Raw genomic sequence first — 7,340 nt, 5'->3', positions numbered from 1 at the left:
AGGAGAGGGCTCTCTCCGGGTCAATCTCGGAAAAATATAATCAATGAGGCTCGAGATGACTGAAATTGTAACTAATCTTAGGCTAGGTATTAAGTGCAGAGGTTTAAAGGTGATTTTTTTGGGGTTTTTGTTGAATCAAAGGGGAAAGGAAATTTTGGGTGCAGGGATGAGACACAGTTTCTGCAGAGGTCTGATTGGAGCAAGGTAGGCAATTGTTTGATGCCTTAAAAGCTAATGAGGTGAGTAGATAAGACAGGTGAGGAGATAAGGAGAGAAAGGAAACCTCAAGAATTCTTTTTAAACATATGAAAACATAGGAGATCAAACAAACTTAAAGGCAGAGCATTACAGATTATGAATTCTACCTTAACACTTCATTTGTTCAATTGCAGAAGATGAGAGAAGGAAAATGATACACATAACAACTTACAAGTACTGAAAGAAGCACACCATCAAGACATAAAGCCACATGAATTCCAAACAGTGCTGCAAAACCCTGGTCTTTCCTTTGCCAAAATGCTGAAGTAAAATGTACAATAGAGTCTCAAAACCTTTTCCCCAAGAGTCCAACCATGAAAATGACTAAGAAAATACATAATATAGGCAAGCCAACCCATTCACTTGCCTCTAGGGGTCGAGCTCATCATCCTAGGAGCTGTTTCAACCAATTCTAAACAAAGCCCTACAATCTAGGCAGTCAAAACAACTTGCCTCTATAAGGTAGGAAACTGATTCATTCATTTAATTTTCACTTTTTAGTGAATGAATCTTTTAGAACAAGTAATAAAGTTCCAAAATTACATCATGTTTCATTAATTACATCAAGAGGAGTAAAAAAATCACATCACAAGTCAAAACTGGTCAAATTGGCTTCGTTTCCTGAGTTGAAGATGAAAATTGTGCCAAAAAACCCTGTACACCGCGCGCCTGAGCCCTATGCATCGTGCACCTTTCCACCTGTTTTTGGGGAACTTCCCAGCATCCAAATTGAGCTCAGGTTGGCTTGTTGGAAAGCCCTAGATGTCTACTTTCCAACCCAAGTGGAATTTTCCAATTTGGTGTCCATTTGCTCCTCCAAAAGTGCATTCTCCCGGAAGTACTTCCTGCTGGTGCAAAAGGTGGCAGAAAGGTGATTTTCATGGTGTTTTTGAGCCTTTTGGTCACCCATAACTTGATGAAATGCTTTGGCCATAGCTTAGCATGTATATTTCATCATGAAAAATCCAACACTACAAGCCATTTGTGATTTGGACCTCCCAATCTTATGGGTTGCGCACGGCGCGCTACGCGTTGAGCCAAAAAACCTGTTTTTAGGACAAAATTTTAAAAAATGACAAAAATTTCTCCGAATTTGCTCAAATTCGGAGTAAATACCCTCTATCATGTATTGTGCCCCGCCAATGAAGCCTTGGCCAAAATTTGGAGTGGATCGGGCTTTTTCCGCCGTTTTAGTGCCTTGCTCAATTGCCTCTTAAGGATCTTCATTTTTGCTTTGCAAACATGCATGCGAGCCCAATAGTGAGTTTTCATATGACGAAGCATGTCCTTGTCTCTGTTTTCCTTCGCCCACAATTTCTCTAAATGAGTGTTCACCCGGATGAGCATAGACTCTCGATCAATCGGTGTCAAATCACCGGGTCTCTTTCGGGCCAATTCTCGGTCTTCCCGGATTTGCCGTAGCTCATAAAGTGTATGTTCATCTTCCAGTTGTTTGTTGCGCTGCTCCAAGTAGTTGATCGTCCACTTAGCCATCTGCAATTTCTTTTGCAGTGAGTCATTTTCAGCCCTTTGTTGTCGGATGATCTCTTTTAGCTCCGAGCTAGGATAGCTCGCATCAAGATCAATGATATCCGTGTCCTGACCTCCTGAAGGACCCTCATCAAACATGGGCCTCTTGCCCATATCCTGGATATGTACCTGTGCTGAAGAAGAAGGCGAGACCCTTTCCACATGATGTGGAGATAATACTCGCTATGCTGATGAAGTCAACGAGACCCCTTCCACCCCAGGTGGAGATAGTACTCGTCGTGTAGATGCAAATAAGGCCATGTGGCCTCGCTGGTATGTCACATATGGAGGAGCATTTATATGCTCAGTCTCGGGAATGCCTGGCTGGTGTGAAGGCGCTCCCTCATCATGAACTATCTCAGGAGGCGGCTGTAGCACTGCGAAGTAATCACGGGAGATGAAATCCTCCCAAGTAATGCCCTGCTGTGCCAACTGATGCATCACTATGATTTTGATCAACGCATAATGATATATGCTCTTATGCTGATGTGTTGGGCTCTTCCTTTGTATTAAAGGCACCATCCTCTCTATGTTGCTACACATGAAAAACGGAATGTTCATCATACATACCCTCGTGAAATGCATCAACAAACGGACATGGTACGCATAGAGACGCGAGAATCTGCCCTCGCAACTGAAATATCGAATGATGAGTTTCATCAATGGTGCATACTCATCCCTCAGGAATCCGAAAGAAAAAATTGCGCTCAAGTGTCTCATATACCTGGGTTTGATATATGGCTCATAGTAGAATCTGTCTAACAGCTGGCGTTTAGTCCATTCCTCCCCTACATTTGGTATCCTGGTGGCCTGAGCAATAGTCTCGGGTGACAAGGTGAAATTCACTCTGGCAAGTTTTACATGACCATCCTGTAAATGTAGAACAAATAAACGGACTAGTTCCCGATGATGCTGGATTTGTGAGATCATCTCACAGTATTGGAAACATGATTGACGCCGAAAACAATCCATTGCAAGTGGGCAAGCTTGCAATTGGGCCAAAGAAGTAGGCTCCTCCCTGACATGCTGACCACTTTTGCCACTTCTGTGAGACCTCCGTGGCACATTTGGCACATTTACCTCCGGTGTAGAATCACTATCATACTCCTGCTCATAGACTGACTCGGTCTCTAACATGTCTTTGAAAACAAGATAGCTGCAATTTTGTGCGGAGAGGAGGCGAGTTCATGCGTTTCCAAGCAAATTTTGGGCTTAAACCCCAGTGCGTCGCGCGCCTCACCCAACGCGCCGCGCGCCTCACCCAACGCGCCGCGCGCCTCTGATGCACCACGCACCTAGTCCAATGCGTCGCGCACCCCTGAAACTGCTCCAACTTCCTCACAAACTCACAATTTCGCTTTGGAATGATGTTCTTCACTCTTGGCATGAAAAATGAGTTGAAAATGTCATGAAATATCTATATAAAGACTCCCTTTTGATTTTTGCTTGGTCCATGACCCATTTTGTAATGTTTTGTCGTTGACAATTTTTCAGGATTAACAGACTTCTGACCTTTTTGGTTTCCTCCTTAAATTTGGTTGAAATAATGATTTTCTTTGCAATTCTTTGCAGGGATAACTGTGATATGATCTGGCAAAGGAGACCAAGGCTGCGCTTGGACGATTCAAGAACTGAAATTTTTTGTAGATTTTTACAAAAATGAGATGACAACTTATCTTCAAAACAGAGTTTTGAAGAGAAGTCCTAATTTATCTGTATAATGATGAAAATTATTGAAGTAACCACCTATCGAGGACATCCCTCTGGCCTGCTGGTCTTCTTAGACTTTGCAAAACAAGACTGACTCAACCCAAGGCCTAATGACCAAGAACCATTGTTATGACCCAGAAATTTGAAACAGGACTGTACATGACCTTTGAAGACTTGTTTTTATGAATAGACCTGAACCAGCAGTGCCAAGCACGAGGGGAATGAGTAACACAAACCATTCCGTCAGAGTTATGGCATGCCTAACGAAATGCAACTAATCGAAACTGATGGGACACCTAAACATGAAATGCAAAAAAGAGCTTTGATCTCTAACGGAGGGATAACTAGACCGACTCTAACATTGGCTCTAATGGGGATGGTAGCTCCTTGGAGGTGCCAAGAACGACAGATCTTTGGGAGAGCAGACCGTGTCTTTTTCCATTGGGCAATGGAGTCAAAAACTCAAACTAAAATGCATGACTGAAAAATGATGACTCGATGACACAAATTGACTCTCACTCAACTAAAAACTGTTGAAAATAATACTGAGATGGGGGGTGAATCAGTATTATCTAATTCTTTTAATCAATCTTCCTTATTTGTTCTTTGAATTATTTTTGCATGTCAGTACCATAAAATAATGAGCATGAGCAAGGAAAAACAGATAGTCACACCAAAGAACACAAGATGTAAGGTGGAAACCCAATGTGGGTGAAAACCACCTGCTGCAATATGTCTCTATCTTCTTTCAAATTAGAAACTTCTTTTACAATGGTTTTGTACTGGTGCAGTCCTTTACCAGTACGCAGGCTGCAACCTGCAGAGAGCTACAACTCTCTCTCTCTTGTTTTCCAGTCTCTCCTGGAAGGGAGCTACAACCCCCTACTTCTTTTCATAAAGCATCAAATGATCATCAAGTACATAAAAGTTACAGTCCACTACAGTCATCAGATCAGCAATAACAGAACTAACCCAGAACACCTTATCAACAGAAAAATTCAATCAACAGAACATTTTAAGACAGATACGCAGTTTTCCCTTCTGTGGCCTGCGTCGCTACGCAGTTCACCTTCTGCTTTCCTGCGTATACCCGCAGGGATCCTTCTGCCGAACTGCGTGCCCACGCACTGTTCCTTGAACCGGGCTACGTACTGTTACTGCAGGGACGCAACCAGAGACATTATCGCACCGCGTACTGTTACTGCAGGGACGCACCCAAAGATACTATCGCGCCGCGTACTTTTACTATGCGGACGCACCTAAACCTTAGTCGCTCTGCGTACCCACGCAGCTCTCCTTCTTCTGCTCTGCGTACCGATGCAGGTATCCTTCTTCTGCTCTGCGTACCGACGCAGATCTCCTGTTTCTGCACTGCGTACCGACGCAGATCTCCTGTTTCTGCACTGCGTACCCACGCAGCTCTTCTGTTAAACACCTGCGTCCTTCTGATTAGGGCCGAATAGGCAATCCACCAGAGAGGCACAGTTGCTCAGATCTGATCATGCGCTCGAGAGATCACCCTTCACAGATTCGCCTTCAACTTCCCTTTCATATAGATCAAGCTTTTAAGACCATAACCCAATATTTCAGATCTAAAGATATTCAATTGCAAAAGATGCTTAGCCAAGTGATCTCCTTTGCTTTATATAGGCAAGCTCTTCCTTAAAACATGGATCAATACCACGAGCCGACACCATAATAACCCAATACCGTCGGCTAAATACCAAGAGTAAAACATAAGAAACCCCACGTGTGTTTTTCTCTGCCTTGAAATGTGTGCACTGGGGGGACGCACCTCCTGAACGGCTGGCCTGCGTATCTGGACGCGGTCCCTGCATGGTGTACCTGCGGGTACGCACCTTCTGAACTTCTTTCCTGCGTACTTCTTAATTTTCAACAAATTGAGAGCCTTGCCACGGGAGTTGCCATCAAGTACAACATCTGTAACATATAGCCATACCAGAAACATAATGCCAACTGACTCAATACTTAAACACAACCGACAAACTGTAAATGATGCTCAAGGTTGAGATTATTCATTAAAACCTACTCTAACAATTTCATTTATCATCTGATCAAGTGAAATGAAACAACCAATGCAACCAAGTAAGTATCCCATTTGCTATTCGAATTCTCCGCAAGTGCTCACTTATGAACAACAAGAGAGAACTACTGAAAGGAAACTCCCATGACAACTTGGAAACAGATCCGTAGAATGATATGAATTCTCTATCCACCTCCAAAAACACTGCATAAGGATCTTGAAATTCAAGCACACTGGAACTTAGTTCATCTAATGGATTACTTCTCATTTCCTCATACCATGAATGCAAACTTTGATCTGAGCCTTGTGACGAGACCTCTGCTGAAAATGAGAAAGAAACCGGCTGCTGGATCAAATTCATATCAGCACATGTTTCAAGCTCACATGTAGTCAATGGAGAAAGACTTTGACTGCAAACCTCATCCAAAACATCAGCTATTGTATCATGAAAAACTTGAAAAGACTGCTGCAAACCATTTTCTATTGGTTCCAATGTGATTACATGATTGCCTACATGCTGCTCATTCTTTACTGAAGATGTACTATGCAATTTTCCCTTCAAAAGCTGAAATGATTCAAAAGGTATGAAATCTTCTTGTATCATTTGATCATATGTGCCAGCTTCCATATCTTCATCTGCAACTTGACAATCAATGGCATTCGGGGGCTGCAAAGCTGAATATGAGAAGTCTTGAACAAGGTTTTCATTGCTCTCAAGATGGTCCAAATCAAGACTTATTGACCGCTGATTTCTGATTGCATGGAAATTGGCTCTGGTGAACTGACATGAATCAAAGCAAAAAGGTAAATATCCTTCACTTACTTCCCAATTTTCTGCACTTTCCTCATCAATGTCATAGCTAATATGCATCATTTTATCATTGTACTCGAGCTGCTGTAAGTGAACTTCCTCCTCCCACAAACTAGCTGCTGGTTCGTCTGCAATAGTAACTTCTGTTTGGAGAACATAATCATCATCATACTGATCAAATTGAGGCAAATCATCAGTATAAAAGACATCATCAAGCATACATGTCATATCAACAGTTCTTTCTTCGCCAAGGTGATCTACAAAACAATCATTATCAGATCTATGACAACTAGGATAAGAAACAAAATGTTTTGGAGCGGCCATTTGTTCTTCTTCAATCAACAAGCCATGGGCTTGAACATCATAATCATTCCTTGCGTTGATCTTGTCCATCATCTTTTCCACTGCACTTACCAAAATGTCAAGCTTCACCTCTAGAGATGTTGATTCCTCCGGATCTATGTTTTTCATCTCTTCTTCCTTCAACCTTGCCCGTCGGATCAGCAGATGCGCCTCTACATTTACTGCACTGTTCTGCATCTCGTGAAGTGTTGCAATATTCCTTTCTCTCAGCTGAAACTCCATTTCTGGATCAAAGGCACCCGGATAGTGCAAGAGAGCAGATCTAGGAGTAGGCCTTATCTCAACTGGCATTGAATAATAAACTTGATTAAATCTGGCAGAAAATTGTTGTATTGTCTCCCCTGGAATTCTTTTCAGCTGGTTATACTCTTCTATAATAAGGAAAAGGTTCTGCTCGATCATCCACCTGTCGAGAAAAACTTTGACGAATTGCTGGAAATCTGAGATGCTCGCATCAGGCAGGGCTTTGAACCAACTCTTCACTTTGCCTTGCAAAGAAAGAGCAAAAAGCCTTATACTAACATCTTCGCTATCAACTTCAAAAAGGTCTAGAAAAGACTCAAAATTCTGCACATGTTGCTCAGCGTTGACATTCTTACTTTCACTATCAAACCTTGGCAAGTA

Source organism: Pinus tabuliformis, chromosome J (assembly GCF_031772625.1).
Source record: "Pinus tabuliformis cultivar Carrire ecotype Pingquan chromosome J, CPIR1, whole genome shotgun sequence".
Classification (NCBI taxonomy): Eukaryota; Viridiplantae; Streptophyta; class Pinopsida; order Pinales; family Pinaceae; genus Pinus; species Pinus tabuliformis.
The sequence above is the reverse complement of the archived record's forward strand: the minus strand, read 5'-3'. Positions refer to the sequence as shown.